Raw genomic sequence first — 20577 nt, forward strand, 5'->3', positions numbered from 1 at the left:
TAATTTATGTCAAACTTGTCATACATGATCTACATAAATTATGAAATATAAAATATAATGTTAATTATTAAAATATTAATTATATAAAACCACTTAGATTTTACACCGTCTAAGTGGATCCCCGCTATATGTATTTCTATAAATATTCTTGCAAATAAGGAAAATTTGCTTGGTTGATATAATTTTTATTAATATGGAAATTTTAAATTTTATTAACTTTAATTAAAACAATTTTAAATGTTGTTTTTTTCTAATTTATAAAATTTATAATTAATTTTAATTACATATATTAAAAATTTATAATTGATTTTATGAATAACGAAGTAAATTCTAAATATTATTTTAAATCTAAAATAGTATCATTTTATTATATTGTATACTTTTACATTTACACCAATGTTATAATTCTACTGAATCAAAACTCAATTAGTTTTCATCTTCGATCTTCGATACTAACTATCACATTGACTTAGATCTAAAGCATGTTCTCCTACTTATCGAGAGGTGTCGATCCACCATACCAATCGTCAAATTGTCACTTAAAACTTACTAGCCAGTTTAGTGATCATTTTGTAACCTTTTAAAGTTGAATGTCTGAAATGCAAACTTACTGTTAGTTTAGTGACATTAGGCGTAGTTTACCCTATATATTTATAATAAAATATCACATTTACTAATTAAAAAATATTTTCTACATTATTTGAAAATATATATATTACCGGCACGAGAATCCCCAAGATTCCCCTTCTACTTTTGGATTCTTTGGACGATAGAGAAAATTACTATCTTTTGGATTTATACACATTCTTGGGTTTTTAACTTTTCAATTTTGGGTTCTTCTCTAGCAAAGAATTAAGTGGAGAAGCCAACAAAGATTTCTGGGTTTTTTTTCTTTGTTGGGTTTTCATATTATTGAGGTTTTATACATAAAATGGGTCGAATTGAGAATATTTTTCATCGTATAAAGCCGTCATTGTTAATGGTATTGGTACAGATCATATTTTCTAGTATTAATGTAATGTATAAGTTGGCTGCTAATGATGGGATGAGTTTAAGGATTATTGTGGTTTATACATTGATGTTCGCCACTGTTATCATGGTTCCGCTTGCTCTTATTTTTGAAAGGTTAAAGCTTAATCTTTTTTGGTTTCAGTTGTTCTTTTATCAGTTGTTTTTATTATTATTTGTGTTTTGTTTTTTACTAGAAGAGCTTGAAGAAAATTAACAGAAAAGTACTGCTTCAAACATTTCTTTGTGGATTATTTGTGTCGAAACCATTTTCTTTTAGATTGGAAAAAACGGAAATCGACTTTTAAAGCAAAATGTGGAGTCGCCACCAATCTTTTTGTTTAGGTGTGATTGGCTCACCTACTAGAACATTTTTTTTCATTCAAATCAATTTTAGTCCACGTAAATTTAAAAATAGGTTCGGGAGTCGATTGCGTATGAGGAAGGGTTAACACCCTCACTACGCCCAAAAACTGGTACCAGATTGATTAAATGTTGTCCTTATGTCTAGGGTTTTTAAAAAAATTTGAAATATAGTTCCTTTTAAAGCATTTGAGTGGTTCAAGCTGGTCGTCAAAGTTCTATCGTTTCAAAGGTATACAGCATCACATCCAGCACGATTGGACGTGATTCTTCATTCCTTTCAAAACTCGATTGATTTTTGACTTCCAAAAGCTTTTAGGTTAAAAATTACAAAAGGGTGTCCAGATATTTAGTCCGACGAAAAATCGAAACCCAACACGGTAGGGCACGATTTCCACAAAAAATAATTGATTTTAAAGAGTTGAAAATTATAAAGCAATATATAGCTAGCAATTTATATGTTGTTTTTATGAGTAGAATTATCCAATGAAAGGGTTTTCTTTGTGTTGTGTGTAGAGATGTGCATGGGCCGGGCTAAAAGCTATTAAAATACCACAAAAGCAATAGCTAAAAGCCTAACATTGCACCCAAGCTTCCATCGATTCCAATCCTTCGCAGTACAAACTGCATACAAAGCTCATTGTATTGATCCCATCAAACACATCAAAGTAGTGCTTGAATACAAGTAAGGAACCCCACACTCATTTTAGCCTAACAGAGTTCAAAAGTTAAGTACGAAAAAAGACCATGTAAGTAAAGTGAAATTGAAGAAATAGGAAAAGGAAAAGAACCCAAGTTTTACTTGATTGATCAACCACAAAGAGAAAGAAACGCAACTGAAAAGACCAAAAAAAGCACCAATAGTGAAGTGACCAGTGCCATGATATGAAGGCCCATGACCTACTTGTTGATGATGATGATGCTTTAAAAGGTTTACATTTGTTGACCAGATTAGATGTTTATGTCTATACCTTTGTAAAATGTGAATACCATTGCTCCGCCTATTCCTATTAATGTCCCACACATTTTGGCTTTCCTTGCATTTGTTCTTATTGCCAGTTTCTCCATCCTGTTATCATAATTAACTTTGTTTCAATACATGTAAAAAATGGAAAAAATTTAGAGACAATTGGAATTGGGTTCCACGTTTATATTCGATTTTATCTCTGGGTTTTGTGATTCTACTGAGAGTTCGAGGAGGTAACGGCAGTCCACAAAATTTCACTCACCAACGCCCTTAGTGGGTGAGGCTGCTTCTGCTGCCAGTCAACTCCTCGAGCTCTTAGCAGAGTCACTGAATCCACTAAAACTCTCAATAGAGTCAAAACAAAAACTAGAGATAAAATCTAACATAAACACCAGGAACTCAATAACACACCCTTTGAAGTATCCAACGGACACAAAAAATCAAAATCAACCAAGGGTTAAGAAGTGTACTTGAAACAAATGGCCAAAATAAAAGTAAAGGCTGGAGCAAGGTTGACCATGGCTGCAACAAATGTTGCAGATGTATGCACCAAGCTTTGCAGGTACAAGTTTTGAACCAATTATCCTCTGTAAAATACCTTTACAATTAGCTTAAAACAAACAATTTTTTGTATATATAAATATATATACATATAAATTTAAGTTAAACATACCCAAATAATCCACAAAGAAACGCTTGAAGCAGTAGTTTTCTATTTATTTTCTTCAAGCTCTTCCAGTAAAAAACAAAACACAAATAATAATAATAAAAACAACTGATAAAAGAACAACTGAAACCAAAAAAGATTAAGCTTTAACCTTTCAAAAATAAGAGCAAGTGGAACCATGATAACAGTGGCAAACATGAATCTATAAACCACAATAACCCTTAAACTCATACCATCATTAGCAGCCAACTTATACATTACATTAATACCAGCAAATATGATCTGTACCAATACTATTAACAATGACGGCTTTATACGATGAAAAATATTCTCCATTCGACCCATTTTATGTATAAAACCTCAATAATATGAAAACCCAACAAAGAAAAAAAACCCAGAAATCTTTGTTGGTTTCTCCACTTAATCCTTTTCTAGAGGAGACCCCAAAATTGAAAAGTTAAAAACCCAGGAATGTGTATAAATCCAAAGATAGTAATTTTCTCTATCGCCCAAAGAATCCAAAAGTAGAAGGAGAATCTTGGGGATTCTCGTGCTGGTAATATATATATTTTCAAATAATGTAGAAATATTTTTTAATTAGTAAATGTGGTATTTTATTATAAATATATAGGGTAAACTACACCTAATGCCACTAAACTAACGGTAAGTTTGCGTTTCAGACATTCAACTTTAAAAAGTTACAAAATGATCACTAAACTGGCTAGTAAGTTTTAAGTGACAATTTGACGATTGATATGATGGATCGATACCTCTCGATAAGTAGAAGAACATACTTTAGATCTAAGTCAATGTGATAGTTAGTATCGAAGATCGAAGATGAAAACTGATTGAACTTTGATTCGTAAAATTATAACAATGGTGTAAATGTAAAAGTATACAATATAATAAAATGATACTATTTTAGATTTCGTATTAAAAACAAGTTACCTCAGTGAAGTCGTCGTCTGATAGTTTGCGAACAGGAATATCTTTTACCATGTTAGAAACTTGCAAGAGAATCGTAAAATTCATGTTTTCCTTCATTGAAGTGTCCTTTATACCTACAAATTCTACAATTCTCTTACAAGTTTCTAACACGGTAAAAGATATTCCTGTTTGCAAACTATCAGACGATGACTTCACTGAGGTAACTTGTTTTGAATACGTTTCGGTATTCGTCCCTCTTCTTTTCGAAAAAGAATTACAGAGTTTTAATAGTTGTCAGGTCAGAATTAACTTGAGTAACAACTTCCTTATCCGTGAAAACTATATAAAATATCGGTTTTTCTAGTTAAGCCAAATTTCATGTTCAATCGTACGAGACTTAACTGTGTACTACTGTTTGCAGGAAGAAATCGAGGATTTAAATCGGTGAATGAGAACTCGCATGCTTGAAAGGCCGACCGTCGTAAGCTCTTTAAGTTAATTTAGGAATTTACATAGGATTTACAATTTATTTACATTTCTTCATATACTGTGCCGTATCGAAGCAGCCTTTTAAACATTGATGATAATTAAGGTGAATTATGATAACATCATCGATTTATAAAGTTGTGGCATCTTTTACTGGAAAAAATTAAATGTCTGCCATGGAAACTTATCGGTCTATTACCGTTACCATGTTTCCTTTAGAAGTGAAAGCATTTTTTCATGCACTATTACTAACCCAAATGCCTTGTTGGACCAGCTGGATCTTGAGCAGAAAGCTAGAAACTTACACGAGGATATAACGAAACATGTACGTATTCTGAATTCGATATTGTTGGAAAGCATAATGCAATGCATTTTAAATGGATCTTAAATATGTTGATTAAGAATAATGTGCCAGTGGATTACGAAAGAGTTGGCTTTATTACAAAGCCAGATCAATCGGGCGAACTAGAAATGATGGAAGAGAGAATATCCTTTTGATAAAATTATACAAGTTTATAGTACTAAGATATATACGAAACTCTCGATAATTAATCGAGTATTTCCGTAGGTAACAACAACAATGTGTTTGATTCACATCATCCATTTGTTATACAATTTTTAGTGCCAAAATTTGACAAAATACAAGTTTGTTATATGCATTTATGTGCTACAATTTCTTTTCCATCGAAAAACCGAAAGTAGTATGCATATCTTGAGAAGAAGAGAATATGAACCCTTAACCTGTTTTTACTCTCTCCGAGTACATGTATAAAATGCAATTGCTTCGGAAACCTTCAGAATAATCACGCCTAATTCATGAGGTTCCAGAAGTTGTTGCAGAGCCTGAACCTGCCTCCACGGACTCACCGAGAGAATATAGAGAAGAGCATAAAGCATCACTTGAACCAATAGCCACAAGATCAGTTTCTAAAATTTGAAAATGCAGTTCGAAGAAAAATGTTATCCCTTGTTACTGGAATGATGGAATGAATGCTGCAGGTATGGTATGATATGCATATGATTTAGTTCCATTTACTGTGTTCTCTAATCACAAAATTAACTGATTCCACTAGTGCATCCCGTTATCTATTAGTCAAATGAAGATCTCAACATTTTTGGAGTCTCGAGGTGATGAAATGATCCTTCTTTGCATGAATTCTTGCCCTCCAAGAGGACAGCTGATATTGGAGGGAAACCATTTCCCTGAGTTTCAGTTAAAATGCATCTAGAAAATCATTTAGCTTAACTGAATAAAAAGTATTTGGTGTCCCTATTCCAAAAAGAAAGCAACAAGACCTGAAGAAGCTGATTATTTTTAGGAACCAAAACTCTCAACAAGTAAGCTCTAGCTGTCCCGGGCCATCCGTTCTTCACTTATCACCCCAAGAAGAATCAAATCAACATAAACACAGTGAGATGGGGGAAAAATTACCTCCGCCCGTTGATATCATTGAGCATTCAAAGTTGTTAAACGCAAATTCGAGGTGATCCAATTAAGTGACGATGAAGCGAGCGTGCTAGTCTGCTTGAGCCATAAAACATTACAGGATCATGATTGTTCTATATAGTATTGCATTGGTCCTAAAGGTAACACCAAGGGACCGTACTCGATGAAAGTACTTAAACAATGGAGCGAATCAAGCTCGAGGTGTTATGAGCTTCAAAACTTTGAGCCGTAATCGTAACTCATAACAGCTCGAGCTTGATTAGCTCTATTTTTAAGTATTTTAAGTCGATGCGGTCCTTGGTGTTACCTTGAGGACCAATGCAATACCATATAGAACAATCATGATAAATGCATATAACAAACTTGTATTTTGTCAAATTTTGGCACTAAAATGTGTATAACAAATGGATAATGTGAATCAAACACATTGTTGTTGTTACTTACTTAAATACTCGATTAATTATCGAGAGTTTCGTATATATATCTTAGTACTATAAACTTGTATAACTTTATCAAAAGGATATTCTCTCCTCCATCCTTTCTCGCTCATTCGATTGATCCGCTTCGTAATAAAGCCAACTCTTTCGTAATCCAACGTCACATTATTCTTAATCAACATATTTAAGATCCATTTAAAATGCATTGCATTATGTGTTCCAACAATATCGAATTCGTAATACGACATGTTTCGTTATATCCTCGTAAGCTTCTAGCTCGCTCAAGATCCACCGTCCAACAAGGCATTCATAAGTTAGTAATAGGCATGAAAAATGCTTTCACTCTAAAGGAAACATGGTAACGGTAATAGACCGATAAGTTTCATGGCGTATATTTAATTTTGTCCAAGAAAAGATGCCACAACTTTATAAATCGATGATGTTATCATAATTCACCTTAATTATCATCAATGTTTAAAAGGTCGCTTCGATATGGCACAAGATATGAAGAAATGTAAATAAATTTTAAATCTTATGTAAATTCCTAAATTAGCTTAAAGAGCTACTTACGGTTGGCCTTTCAAGCATGCGAAGTTATCATTCACCGATTTAAACCTCGATTTCTTCCTCGCAAACAATAGTACATGTTAAATCTCGCACGATTGAACATGAAATTTGGCTTAACTAGAAAAATCGATATTTTATATAGTTTTCACTTGATAAGAAAGTTGTTACTCAGTTAATTCGACCGACAACTACTAAAACTCAGAATTTTTTTTGAAAAGAAGATGGACTTAATACCAAACGTATTAAAACAAGTTACCTCGGTGAAGTCATCGTCTGATAGTTTGCAAACAGGAATATCTTTTACCATGTTAGAAACTATTAGGAAATGAAAACAGTTACTGCAGTTAGCAATTAGTATCAGTTAGCAGTCAGTCAGTTAGCTGTTAGTTAGTTGTTAACCTTGAGTAGTATAAATACACTGAGCTGTGTATTCTTTGATTCATCTGATAATATATGCTTGTCTTCAACTCTCTATTCTTCTATTATGGTATCTGAGCCTTGATTTTTTTTTCCTTTTCTTTCTTCTCTCCTTTCTAATGGCCACAGATGCTGGTTCAGGTAATGATGGTGATAATCATCACTCGGTCTATACAACTACACCTGTTGTTGGTTCCTCTTCTGATCTTGGGTGTGGTTTTTTGAACAAAGTACAGTCATTTCCCAAGCATGGTACTGTAAAGCTAGGGCAGCACAATTTTCTTTTATGGAAGCAACAAGTCTTGTTGATTCTTGAGGGGTATGGACTACTTGATTTTGTTCTTAGAACTGTCTCTGTCTCTCCGCAATCTCATGTTGATAGTAATGGCGATATTGTGCCAAATCCTGCCTTCTTGGTTCACAAGCAGCAAGATAAGCTGCTGGCTTCTTGGCTGTTATCCACGATCTGTGACGAGATTTTAGTGTATCTTACTAATGCTCATTCAAGCTTTGATGTCTGGAACACGGTTATGCGAAGGTTTGCTACCAAGTCCACTATGGTTGTTTCCATGTTAAGGCATTCCTTGTATTCTCAAAAGAAAGGGCACCTTATTATTAAAGAATATTTGGCCAAAATAAAAGGTTTGTGTGACACCTTGGTGGTTACTGGTAATCCCATTTCTGAACAAAAGCAAACCAATATTATTCTTGCTGGATTTCCCATAGAGTATGAATCGATTCCTGAAGCAGAAAAGCGATGTGTTTTCCACATTTAAGTCTTGGAAAATTATGATTGAAAAACAGACGGAAAAGCAGATAAAATACCTCCGTCATGCACAATGGCTTAGAGTTACATTACGATGAGTTTAATAGATTGTGCAAGTCGAAGGATCATGAGACACTTGACGATTCGTCATACTCCTGACAAAAGCGGCGTTGCGAGCGAATGAACGAACGATCATGGAGAAGGTTCGATGTATGTTGTCAAATGCCAACTTACCAAGTCATTTTGGGCGAAGCGACCTCTCGCATGTTTTTGATCAACCGATCTCCATCCGTTGCCATTGAGAAAAAGACTCCACAAGAGGTATGGTCGGTAATCCCGCTAATTATTACGATTTAAAGATTTTTGGGTGTCTGCGTATGCTCATGTTGATAATGGAAAATTGGAACCGAGATCCATTAAATGCGTTTTCTTGGTTATAAAGCTGGTGTAAAAGGCTATAAGTTATGGTGTCTGAAAATAGAAAAGTTGTGATTAGCAGAGATGTTGTTTTTGATGAAAGCGCTATGCTACCTAACTTATCTCTTAAAGACTCTTCCAATAAAGAAAACCAAAAGCGGTGGAGCATCGATTAATCTGAATCAACTCCTCAAGCCAAGTACAAAAATTGAGAATAGAGTTGCTTCTTCACCGCAATACTCTATCGCCAAAAACAGGACAAGAAGAGAAATTAAACCTCCAAAGAAGTATGCCGAGGTTGATCTAGTTGCTTATGCTTTAAATGTGGCTGAAGATATAGATGCGAATCAAGAGCCATTTAATTATTCGAGGCGATTAGTGTGAAGACTCGAGAAAAGTGGATGTTTGCTATGCAAGAGGAGATGGAATCACTCTACAAAAAGCAGAACATGGGATCTTGTAAAACTTCCTAAAGGTAAAAAGGCATTCGTTGTAAATGGGTGTTTAAAAGAAAGAAGGACTCAGGAGTTGAAGAACCCAGATATAAAGCAAGGCTTGTTGCAAAGGGTTACTGATCAAATTCGAGTGGACTTCATAGATGTGTTCTCTCCGGTTGTTAAGCATAGTTCGATTCGAGCTTTGCTTGGTATTGTGGCCATGCATGATTTGGAGCTTGAGCGGTTAGATGTAAAATCTGCATTTTGCATGGAGAACTTGAGGAAGATATTTACATGCAACAACCAGAGGGTTTTATAGTCTCGAGAAAAAGAGGACTATGTTTGCTTCTTTGAAAAAGTCCCTTTACGGTTTGAAACAGATCACCAAGACGAGTGGTACAAGAGGTTTGATTCCTTTATGACTTCTCATGATTTCAAAAGAAGTAGTTTTGACGGTTGTGTCTACTTTAAGAAAAAGCGTTGATGGTTCTTTTGTGTATCTACTTCTTTATGTTGATGACATGTTGATAGCGACAAAAGATAAAGAGAGATAAGAAAGGTTAAAGCCCAACTAAGTGAAGAATTTGAGATGAAAGATTTAGGACCAGCAAAGAAGATACTTGGTATGGAGATTCTCGAGATAGAAAAGCAAGTAAATTGTACCTAAGTCGGAAGGGTACATTGAGAAAGTTCTTTGCGAGTTCAATATGCAGAGTGCTAAGCTCTGTTAGTACTCCTTTAGCGACCATTTCGGACTTTCATCGGCCTTATCTCCTCAATCGATAATGAGATTGAGTACATGTCACATGTTCCATACTCTAGTGCAAGAGGATCTCTCATGTATGCTATGATTTGTTCACGCCCGATTTATCATATGCGATCGGTGCGCTTAGCGATACATGGCGAATCTCGGTAAAGAACACCGGAAAGCGATTCGATGGATTTTAAGATACTTACGAGGCACTACTAATGTTTGCTTACAGTTTGGAAGAACTAAAGATGGAGTTATAGGGTATGTTGATGCTGATTTTGCTGGAGACCTTGATAGAAGAAGATCTCTCACGAGTTACGTCTTTACAATCGGAGGTTGTGCAATTAGTTGGAAAGCCACTTTGCAAACTACGATCGCTTTGTCTACCAATTGAAAGTGAGTACATGGCGATTCTCGAGGCTTGTAAAGAAGCTATTTGGTTGAAGGGACTATTTAGTGAACTCAATGAAGACCTTCAAATCAAGACGATATTTTGTGACGACAGAGTGCCATCTTTCTTACAAAAGATCAAATGTTTCATGAGAGAACAAAACACATTGATATTCGGTATCATTTTGTTCGTGATATTATTGCTCGTGGTGATATTGTTGTGAGCAAAATTAGCACTCATGAAAATCCTGCAGATATGATGACTAAGTCACTTCCTATAACCAAGTTTGAGCATTGCTTAGACTTGGTTGGTGTTCATTGTTGAAGTTAAACCCTTAAGGGTTTTTGGAAGAGGTGAAGAACTTGTTTATTGAAAGTTCGCGATGAAGAACTTGTTCATTGAGAATTTGTGTCAAGGTGGAGATTGTTAGAATTAAGTGACCCAAATTCTTATTTAAATAAAATACGATGGAAAATAAAATAAAAGTAAAATCCATATAGAACTAGACTTCTTTTATTTTATTTTAGAATAAGGTTTTTAAACCTTATTAAACTCCATCTATTTTATATTGATTAGGATAAGGTGTTTCAATCCTACTAGAATATGGCTTTGCAAGCCTATAAATAGACATAGTCTATTCTTCTTGTATTTGAGTAAAAATTTTTCGACATAGTGAATTTTCTTCTCCTCTGCCCGTGGTTTTTTTCCCGAAAGGGTTTCCACGTAAAATTTATGTGTTCTTTATTTTTATTTATTTTATTCTATTTTATTTTTCACAAGTATGAATCGATTCGTGTTGTGGCTTCAGCAATGCCTGTTTCCCTTGATCTTCTTATTGAAATGCTTGCTGATTGTGAAGCTCGACAACAAAACTCCGTTTCGAGTATGCCTTTGCAAGTTAATGTGGCTCATCAAAGTAGGTCTGATGATAGGAATATTGGTACTAACATGAATATTGGGCAATCTGAACGTGGCTCTCGATCACCTTTTCGAGGTAATAGTTCTCGGTCGTTTCAAGGCAAGGGTCGAGGAAGAAGATTTGCTCACACTAAGCCACAGTGTCAGCTGTGTGGATGAGTTGGTAACATAGTTCAGAAGTGCTACTACAGGTTTGATGAGTCATTTGAGGGAGGGTCTGACCAGCCCATGCAAGTTTATTTTCATCAGTTTAGTGATGTATCCAGCTCATCCTGTGGAGGCTCTCACTGTTGCTCTCATCAAAACTCTGGTTTGCAAGTTTATATGCCTCTACAAAAGAACAAAACCTGAACACAAAAATCTGGTATCCTGATTCTGGGGCCTCCAATCATGTTACTAGTGATTTGGGTAATCTACATGATTCGACAAAGTACACAGGTAACAACAGGCTTTTCATGGGCAATGGTGTGTCTGTGCTAGTGGCTCATATTGGTTCTTCTTCTTTTACAAGTTCTAACAAATTTTTTCATCTGAAACGTTGTTACATGTTCCACAAATCTACAAGAATTTGTTGTCTATTGTTCAATTTGGTAATGATAACCAAGTGTTTTTTGAATTTCATCCCTTTCATTGCTTTGTGAAGGAAATCCAGACAGGGACCATCTTGCTGGGGGGTGCATACATAATGGCTTATATCAGTTTGATTTGTCAGACACTCATAGTTCAAATATTGACTCAGTATCTTCTGCTACTGCTCACATTACTTCCTTGGCGTTACCTACTTCTTCTAATTCAATTTTTGATCTCTAGCATAAACGCCTAGGTCATCCTTGTATTAAAACTGTTATGACAATTCTCCAAAAGTGTGATATTGTTTCGAAACATTATAAAGAAAATTAGGTTTGCTCTGCATGTCAGCTTGGCAAGTCTCGTAAGCTTCTATTCTCTCCCTCCTCAACTGTATACACTGCTCATTTTGAACTTATTGTAGCTGATTTATGGGGTCCTGCTCCCTTGGCGTCTGAAGGATATTTTTATTACATCTCTTTTGTTGATGCTTACACAAGATACACCTAGCTATATCTTATCAAACGAAAATCTGAGGCTTTGGCTAAATTTCTTCATCTGCAGAAATTCGTGGAAGTTCAGTTTGGTTCCAAAAATAAAGCTCTCCAAATAGACTGGGGCGAGGAGTTTCGTTTGTTTCCAAAGTTTCTCTCTCAGCTTGGTATTCATCATCGCTTGTCTTGTCTTCACACATCTGAGTAAAATGGCCTGGTAGAAAGAAAGCACAGGCATTTGGTCGATACTGGTTTGAATCTGCTGGCACAAGCTTATATGCCTATGAGTTTTTGGGCGCATGCCTTCATTAGTGCAACATATTTAGTCAATAGACTTCCAACGCCAGTTCTAGCGGGTAGCTCACCCTATGAAATACTACACAAGGCTGTGCCCGGTTATGAGAGTCTCAAAGTTTTTGGTTGTCGCTGTTATTCCTATCTACGGCCCTTTAACACTCATAAACTCCAGTTTCAGTCTAGACCATATGTTTTTCTTGGATATAGTCCTGTTCACAAGGGATATAAGTGTCTTGATGACAAAATGAGGGTGTTTATTTCTAGGCATGTGGTATTCGATGAGGCGTGTTTTCCTTTTGCAGCTGCTGATAGGTCCGTTGGTGGTTTACCTAGTACTCAGCCTCTTTTACAACATCAACAGTCCTTAGTGCCTGTTGTGGTGGCTTCTAAGGGTTCCCCTCGAGCTGAGTCTTCAAGCTCTCAACAGGTTCCAGGTGGTGTATCAAGGGTAGCTATTGCCTCTTTGACTTAACCTTTTGTGGAATCTCCTAGTCTCCAAGAACGGTGTACTGATACTGTTTCACAACCTTTTGTGGAATCTCCTAGTCTCCAAGAATGGTCTTCTGATGCTATTTCACCAGGAGCTGCTTCCTTCGGTAGTATGTCTACTCCTTCCTTACACTTGGTCAGCTCGCCTGTCAATATCCATCCTATGCGAACCAAGTCCAAGAATGGGATTTTTAAGCCCAAACTTTTCTCTGCTGAGCTTAGTGAGGTAGAACCAACTACAACTGAAGATGCTTTGGCAAGCAAAGAATGGGCTCTAGCAGCTCAACAAGAGTATGAGGCTCTCCTAAAGAATGAAACCTGGGATTTGGTTCCTCTACCTCCAAACAGAAGAGCTGTGGGGTTTAAGTGGATTTTTAAGCTCAAACGACATGCTGATGGTACTATTGCACGCTATAAAAGTCACCTGGTAGTTAAAGGTTACTTACAAGAGGCTGGGATTGATTTCCAAGACACTTTCAGTCCTATTGTGAAGCCAACAAGCATTAGAGTTGTCTTGGCATTGGCTGTTCAATCTGGATGGCAGATTCGCCAGATGGACATCAATAACGCGTTTCTTAATGGTGATCTATCTGAAGACATCTATATGTTTCAACCACCTGTTTTGAGCAAGGTTATGGTAACAAACTGTTAGTGTGCAAGTTAAAGAAGGCTTTGTATGGCCTTAAGTAGGCTCCTAGGGCCTGGTTTTCTAAGCTTTAAGATTTTTTGTTATCTTCACAATTTTCTTTGGCCAAATCTGATGGTTCCCTTTTTATTAAGAAAACTGACAGTGTGATTTTGTATGTCTTGGTGTATGTCGATGACATCATCATCACTGGCACTCATCAGGCTAGTATTGATCAGTTTGTTACTGACTTGAATTCTCGATTTTCTCTGAAGGATTTGGGGCCTCTTAGCTATTTTCTTGGTATTGAGGTGTCTCCTACTTCAAATGGTCTATTTTTAAGTCAGCGTAAATATGTACTCGACTTTCTTCGACGAGTTAAAATGGACTAGGCGAATGGCTCTCCTACTCCCATGATCGCATCCTCTATCTTATCTCAGCACACTGGCTGTGCAATTGACAATGCCTCTGAGTATCGCAGCATTGTAGGCGCCCTGCAGTATGTGGTCATCACCAGACCAGATATCACCTTTGTTGTTAATAAAGTCTGTCATTTCATGCATCAACCGCTTGATCAGCATTTCAAAGCAGTTAAACGCATTCTTCGCTACCTACAGAGTACTTTGGATTATGGTATTCTGTTTTCTGCAGTTCCTTCTTTGGATGTGGTTGGCTATTCTGATGCCAATTGGGGTGCTAATGTTGATGATCGACGCTCAACCTCAGGATTTTGCGTTTTTCTTGGAGGAAATCTTGTTGCTTGAGGTTCGAAGAAGCAGCAGGTAGTCTCTCGATCAACCGCTGAAGTTGAATATCGAGCATTAGCACATGTGGTTACTGAGGTGGTCTGGCTTGAGTCTTTACTGTCTGAACTTCATGTTTCACCTTCTCGAAAGACCTCAGTGTGGTGTGATAACTCTGGCACAGTTGCTGTCTTTACCAGTCTAGTGATGCACTCGAAGTTTAAGCACGTTGAATTAGACTTGTATTTTGTTAGAGAAAAGGTTATTGCTGAAAAGCTTAGCGTGGGACATGTGCCCGTACAGGAGCAAGTTGCTAACATGTTTACAAAGCCTTTATCAGCACCATTGTTTACAAAATTCAGAACATGCCTTAAAGTAGTTCCAAAACTTCTCTCTCAGCAGGTGTCAAGATGATGGGGGCATATTAGGAAATGAAAACAGTTACTGCAGTTAGCAGTTAGTATCAGTTAGCAGTTAGTCAGTTAGCTGTTAGTTAGTTGTTAACCTTGAGTAGTATAAATACAGTGAGCTGTGTATTCTTTGATTCATCCAATAATATACACTTGTCTTCAACTCTCTATTCTTCCATTAGAAACTTGCAAGAGAATCGTAGAATTCGTGTTTTCCTTCATTGAAGTGTCCTTTATACCTACGAAGAAGTAATATGAAGCAGAAGGCTGATCAGTTAAGTTAGAGTAAATTCGAGATATAAATATATGATAATCACATAGCACATTAAAAACGTCAACCGTTGCAGCACCGAGGTAAAGCCGTATCATAAAACGACATTTAAACGATCTTACTATAATTATTTTACTAAATGAATAAATTAGAAAAATCTCGAACTTTGATATATGAATTTCGATTTGATACAACTATGCATATAGAACTTTGGTTGTGGTTCATATATATACATGAAACTTTAATTTTATTCAATTGAATACATTTAAAGGGATAAATATACCAATTTATTTTAATATTAAATATATATAATTATTTGTATTACACTATGTATACTTCAAATAGTGCTATATCAGTAGCTATGTTAGTAATTTTTCAAATTTGAATTGTATTAATATTTCATGTATAAAAGTACACAATCAAAATTTATATATAAAATTGTACATTAAATCAAAATCTATCTGCGGTTTTAAAATTTATCCCTTAATAAAGTTGTAGAAAATATTCCATTCAAACTAGACTTTGTCACTAGTTATTAATAATATAAAATTTATTATAAACTAGAAATTAAGTTTCATTGCTAACTAAAATAATCACCCTTTTGTTAACATTTTCGTTATTAACCACATTGAGCGTTAAAATAAATTGATTAACAAACCAAATAGTGACACATGATAGCTTCTAGTTTAGTCTAATATTTTTCTATAAATATATTAAAATCATAAAAATTTATATCAAATTATAAGAACTAGAAAAATTATCAAAACATATAAAAATTATTAATATTAAAAATATTAAAAAATGAAAATTGATATAAATTTATAAATGTTATAAAATATTATAAACATTATAAAAATATTAAAAATATAAGATATCTAATAAATTCTATTTTTTTTATAAAAATGTATTAAAATTCTATAAAAATCATGAAAATTATAAAAAATTAAAACTATTAATATTGATATAAACTTATAGAAATTATTCAAAATCATAAGAAATTATTAAAAAATCAGCAAGGATATCAGTACGGGAAAAGACATTAGACTGGTTGACTTAGGAACTACACAATTGAAACTGTTTTTTTTTATTTTTAATTCTTTATTTATTTGAACTAGACAAATTGGCAAATCGGTGTCGTGATTAGTTCGACGACCAATCCAATTCTGAAAACCTTGATTAGAATATTTCATTCTGACATATGTTAATAGTTGGATAATGAGATTTTGGTTTAATAAAATTTTTAAAAAATAAATATCGATTCAACTGTCTGGTTTCCAAGTCAACCGATTTAATGGCTTTCCTTGGATTGGTAACCTTGTCGATTTCAAGCTAATTGGTCCAATTCAAGTTGTTATGATTTTTAATTTTTTAAAATTTATATTAATTTTAATTTTAATTTTTACAATTTATTATTATTTTTAAGAATTCTAATACGTTTTTAATTTAGATATTTTAAATAAGTTTTATTGTTTTTATAATTTATTATATTTTTACATTTTATAGTATTTATGATTTTGTTATAATGTTTTTATAATTTTAATAAGTTTATATCATTGTTAATATTTTTAATATTTAATAATTTTATTTTTAATAATTTTATGGGAAAAATATTAGATAAAATCAAAAGCTGCCACATGTCATCATCTAATTAGTTTATCAATTTATTTTAATGGTTAACATAGTCAATGACGAAAACCGTTTACGAAGAGGATGAGCCATAAAAGCTTGGCCAAATATCATGCTCATCCATAGCTGCACATTTTTCTTCATTTGGTGGAAGAAAGAAACATAAAGATGATAATTTTTTTGCATTTATGTCTAACTATACCATTTTTTAACTTAATTACTAATTTACCCTTTTAATTTTTAACTAAATTTCAATAATACCAAACAAATATCTTCCACTAACTTATTAATGGGCTAATTTCCACATAAGGACTTCCACTAAAAAATCTATAGCTATTTAATACCTTTAGCTATTAGAATACAACTTTCGCACTTTACGCTATTTAGTCTTTAAAGCCAAATTAAACACTTCTCATGTATAGTTTTTTCATGAAAATTTTACACAATCATATAAACATATCATAGACGTTATAATAATTATAAAATAATTATTTCTAATTCAGATTTGTGGTCTTGAAACCACTATTCCAACTATGTCCTAATTCGGGATATTACAGAACGTACACTTGATTTGGGGATAAATGTTGGAAGAAATCTGGGGCAGAATTTTGGAGAGAAGAAAGCATGCTATTTTGGGGACAACTTTTAGGCGTGTGGTGTTGAATAGCAATTCAGTGCCCCCACCCCTGAATACCTATTACAATAGCTGAGGGAATATGGGTGTAATAGCAAAGCTGTGGAATCACCTAAACGGTGAACCAAACTTGAGAATTACTGTAGCGCACGGAATAGGGCAGGAATGAAATAGCAATTCCATCCAACCAAACATGCTGTAAATATCTATGAGCAAATTGATTCTTCTTAAAAAAATTAGAACAATTTAATCTTTCAATTTTGAAAATAAACAACTAATTAAGGACAATTAATCATGGTTTTCCGTTAATTATATATAATTTTGATTGGTATAATAATAAATTTAATGCTTAATGTTTATATATATTTTGTGCTGTTAGACAGAATATGTAAATGTTACGAGCTAAATTTGTTAAACAATACCAATTTGACACAATGTGTGAAATTTTGAGGACTAAACTTGTTTATCACATTGCTGACAATTTTGAATTTTAAAAGCCCCCTAAAAGTTAAGTGACCAACTAGGTAGTTTACTCTATATTTCTATTGGTATAATAACAAATTTAGTCCTCAAAATTTTACACATTGTGTCAAACTGATATTGTTTAACAAATTTAACCCACAAATATTTACATATTTAGTTCAAAATGCATTAAGAAGATGATGAGCATGTACCTTTCGCTCTCGGACCTTGATGACGGAGCGTTCGAGTTCGTGTTCAAGTTGATCAAGCTCTTCGAATGGTATAGAACTCATGTCTTCACCAGTGTAGCGTCGCATGCTTAGCTGAAGGCGACGAGTTTCTTTCCTCAACACTGCCAATTCATTGTACAAATGTTCCTATACATATATGAAAATATTCACTAAATACCTTCATGCTGAGGCAGATTGAAGAAGGAAATGCGAGTGATCTTACCCGATTGTCATGCTCAGGAATGCAAGTTCCACTGACCTTCTGTCTTCTGATACCTTTCTATGATGTGCTCCATTCTGTCACATAACATTTAGCCATTAAACAAAGAAAAAATGGAAAATTTTGTCATCTAAGACAGTCCTAGCAAGAAAATTTGCTCAGATGATTTTTAATTTTAATTAAAAAGGCTTTAGAAAGTGTTTGTTTCTCAGTAAAATTCCATTCTTATATTTTCCGAGAAAGATAAGCATGAAAAATTAAGTCGATTAAAAATCTGTAGTGCTATATCTATGATTGAAAGAGTGCAAAATTAAGATGCTTATAAACTCATATTTGGTCAAAATTTATTTAATCTCTATTAAGGATATATTGAAATTTAAAAAAAAATGGACAAAAACAGTAATAATGAAATGGAAGAAAATGAAACCCTTATGATTATAACAAAGAATACTTTTTTTAACCCACCAATTTCCCTTAAATTTTACATTATTTAAGATTCATTAATGTCTAAATCAAATAACACAACACCCTTGATCTGATCAGCTCAAATCAATAGGGATATTCATGCAATTGAAAGCTTTTTGAATTCAAATTGATGATAACAAAGACTGTAACCAGTCAAATTAATGCAGAAGCTAAAGAGATCTGCAGGTCATGAAAATAGAACTTAACAACCCAAAAAAAAAAAACTTAACTTTAGCTTGAAAAAGAAGCCTTGAAATTGAAACCCCAGCTAGTTCATGTTCTTCATTTTTACAAAACATGATCTTGGTCAGTCAAAAAATCAAACTCCCATGCAGGCTTTCAACCAAGATAATCATGGATTCATGAAAATGAAAAGAGAAGAGGAAATAATGAAAAAGACCTGTAACCCTCAGTGCAATACTGGCACATCTTGCCGGTAGTGGAGAAGATGATGAGCCCAATCTGAGCATCACAAAGCACAGACAACTCATGGGTCTTCTTCAATAACCCAGCTCGTCGCTTCGAAAACGTAACTTGCCTAGTCGTCTGGTTCTCAATCCTCTTGATCGGTATCTTTCCACGTCCCATATATAATTATCTCTTTTCTTTGCCTTTATAATCTCTACCTAGTTAAGGAAACTGGGAAACAAAAAAAAAAAAAAAAACATTAAACCACACACAGACACAAAAAAAGTTTCAAAAATGAAGCAGCTGAGCTTAATAAAGAAGTTTTCAAAAATGGGTTGCTATAATATAAGATAAAATGGAAAGTAAAAAGCTTCTGAAACTGAAAATAACAAGTTTTGTTTTTATGTTTATAGTTCATAAAAAGAGGAAGGGATTATTGGATAAAAAAAGAAGAAGATGATGATGATGAGTCTCTGAGTTTATTACCTATTTGCTTTGCTCTCGTAAATCTGCAGCTCTTTTGGCGAAGCTAACGTGTATGAACAAGGAATTTATTCTCTATAAGCTTTGCTATAATTTTGTTTTTATTTTTTAAGTTTTCTAAATGCCCTCAATCTTTTCTCATAAAACTACAAATTTGCACCTATATTTGATACAAATAGATTAGACCTACTCTGATTTTAATTTTGTTTTAGTATTTTTTAGTATTTTTCAATAAATTTTGTGAACTCTTAAGGAAAATCTGATAAATTTTGATGAAAATATTAACTACTCAAATTTTTAAATTGAAAAGAAAAATATAAATATAAAGGTTCAATATTAAATATATAAAAATATAGGGACTAATAGAACATTTTTGTCAAAACATAGTAATTATAATCATAATTTTTTTGAAATGTATGCAAAAAAACAAGGAAATGTTTATTGTAATTATATGAAATCTAATTTTCTAAATAAGTTTAATTTGTGAAGTGCATAATAGCAAATTACTAAGGAACAAATGGCTCCCCAATTAAAATTTTAATTCAACGTAGATTTGAATGCGATAAAACGCATTATCCTTTTATTTATGGGTTAGGGGAGTTATGGGTAGTTTTAGAAATTATTTTAAAGAGAAACTTTGTTTTAGAAAAATGTACAGGTTTAGTGATTAATATTCTCTTTGTATGTGAAAAAATATTTCATGTAGATTAACATATAGATAACTTTCGTGACGCGAAAGGGAGACATATTTCATTTTGATAGGTTAAATATGTATGTATTTTGAAATTATTTTAACAAGGGATGTTATTGCATTTTGTTGGAGTTTATTACTATTTATACTTGGTGTCCTTAATGTTTTATATTTAATCCAACTTTGCCAATTGAAGCCGCAAGTAATTTCGGTGTTTCAGTTACACTTAATTTTATAAGACTCTCTAATTACAATAGTTATTTAAACCCTAATTACAAAATAAAAATAATGGAGTAGGAGGATTGGCATAATGAGTAATTCAATACCAAAAAGCAACCCTTTATTGTGAAAATGTAAGAAAGAAAGACAAAAAGGGGGTGGTGTTGTGGTGTGAGTCTTAAAACACTTCTCTGGTCTCATATCTGTCAAGCAGCCTGAATTTTAGCATAAATAGGAATTCCTTTTACAATTGGTACAAAACTATGCCTTTCTAGAA

General features: G+C 33.7%; 1 long non-coding RNA gene and 1 pseudogene across 1 annotated transcript; both read right to left on the minus strand.

The window, feature by feature from the left end:
* Positions 1 to 1850: 1850 nt before the first annotated feature.
* On the minus strand, positions 1851 to 4932 carry LOC128279293 (uncharacterized). Its single transcript, XR_008281332.1, has 3 exons — positions 3012 to 4932; positions 2809 to 2925; positions 1851 to 2440 (listed from the first exon to the last, which is right to left on the minus strand). It is a non-coding gene; the product is annotated as an uncharacterized LOC128279293 (long non-coding RNA).
* Positions 4933 to 14605: 9673 nt separating this feature from the next.
* Positions 14606 to 19561, minus strand: LOC108460220 (MADS-box protein FBP24-like; annotated as a pseudogene).
* Positions 19562 to 20577: the final 1016 nt, after the last annotated feature.

Source organism: Gossypium arboreum, chromosome 4 (genome assembly GCF_025698485.1).
Source record: "Gossypium arboreum isolate Shixiya-1 chromosome 4, ASM2569848v2, whole genome shotgun sequence".
NCBI classification, from domain to species: domain Eukaryota; kingdom Viridiplantae; phylum Streptophyta; class Magnoliopsida; order Malvales; family Malvaceae; genus Gossypium; species Gossypium arboreum.